Genomic DNA, 1,906 nt, shown 5'->3' with positions numbered 1-1,906 from the left:
AGTCTCGCTGTGTCACCAAGGCTGGAGTGTTGTGCTGAATGGCAGTAGCTGCTTCTCCACATGGCAGAAAGAGGGCTGAGCAGACCTTGTGAGGGCACGAACACCATCTCCAGCAACACAAGAGTCCAGGGTCTTCATAGCCATGAGGTCCCCGCCGGCCCTCCAGGCTCAATCTCAATCTCGCCATTTTCCTTCCTGGTAACTAAAAACAATGGCCAAAGCTCCATCGTGGAGCTTGGATTCCTACGCCATTGGGTTCTGCTTACAGCAGCAGATGGTTTGAAAACAACCTTTTAATGGCATCAGACCCACTTGTTATCACTGCATGGCTGCTGATGGGTACCTGAGACATCCTCTTTGTAGGATTTCCTTGTTCCTTAGGCAGGGTTTCTAATGAAATAACAGGATGTGGAGGGGAGGGCATGTGTGGGGATGTCAGTTACTGCATCTTGAAGAAATCAGGCTTGGGGATGGGAGCAGAGAAACACATCGCCCTTTCCAGTTGTTACACAAAGCTGTGCACAGCAAGGTTTATTACCACTACACCCATCTCTCCCTTCATTCCTCCCTGGGTGGCCAGGGCAGGCCAGGAGGCAGTTGTGTTACTGGCTGAGGGGACCGCCACATTCAGAGCAAATTCAAGCTACATTGGGCAGAAGCACCTGTTTTCCTAAGAACCTCAGACATCTGGATTTTAAGGAGTCACTAAATGGATTTGACAGATGAAGAGGACAGAAGAGTTAGTGAACTTTAAGATATATCAGTAGAAGTCATACAAACTGGAAAACAAACACATTAGAAAAATGAAACAGGAACTTCACAGTCCTGTGGCACAGCTGGAGTTTCAAAAGGAGAAAATGAGGAAGAAAACAACTTAGGAAAATTCCTGAGAATTGAAAACAGGAACTCAGACAGACACTTACAAACCAATGTCCATATTGCAGGGGCAACAAGATTTCACCTACGTCATCTTAGGATCCTTGCTGGGCCCATCAATTACACTGACATATGAATAAGTTAACAAGATAAAAGCATACACATGTATTTGTTTAATGAAAGTTTTACGTGGCATGAGGATCCTCATAAGGAAATAAACCAGAAAAGCAGTTAAGAGCCAAACACTTATATACTGAATTGGACAGACAAGCAAACTGCGCTAATGGGATAAAGCCAAGGGTGTGGGCTAGGGTGGTTAATCAAGTAGAGAAATGGCTAAGAAGCTTCAGTGTAATGAGGTTGGTTTGGATAGATCTCCTGTGCCTCAACTTTGCATCCTTGATGCTAAGAATGCTGTCTTCAGGCTGGACGCAGTGGCTCACGCCTGTAATCTCAACACTTTGGGAGGCTGAGGTGGGCATATCACCTGAGGTCAGGAGTTCAAGACCAGCCTGACCAATATGGTGAAACCTTGTTTCTACTAAAAATATAAGAAGTAGCCGGGCATGGTGGCAGGCTACTTGGCGAGTACCCAGCTATTCCGGAGGCTGAGGCAGGAGAATGGCGTAAACCCAGGAGGCAGAGGTCGCAGTGAGCCCAGATCGCGCCACTGCACTCCAGCCTAGGTGACAGAGCGAGACTCCATTTCAAGAAAAAAGAAAATCATCAATATCCGTATGATTCACAATAGCCAAGAGGTAGAAACAGCCCAAATATTCATCAATAGATGAATGAATAAAACATAACACATACATGCAATAGAATATTATTAAGCCATAAAAGGGAATGAAATTCTGATACATGCTACAACATGGATAAGCCTTGAAAACATTACTTTTAAAGAAATAAGGCAGATGCACACGAAACAACATGTTTTTTTATTCTACTTCTGACAAAATTCATGGACATTACCTACAAGTTACCAGGGGCTGAAGGTAGAAGTGTTGAGGAGTGATTGCTTAATGGCTAC

This window comes from Mandrillus leucophaeus, unplaced genomic scaffold, assembly GCF_000951045.1.
Source record: "Mandrillus leucophaeus isolate KB7577 unplaced genomic scaffold, Mleu.le_1.0 Scaffold451, whole genome shotgun sequence".
In the NCBI taxonomy this organism is placed as follows: domain Eukaryota; kingdom Metazoa; phylum Chordata; class Mammalia; order Primates; family Cercopithecidae; genus Mandrillus; species Mandrillus leucophaeus.
Note: the sequence above shows the minus strand (reverse complement) of the source record.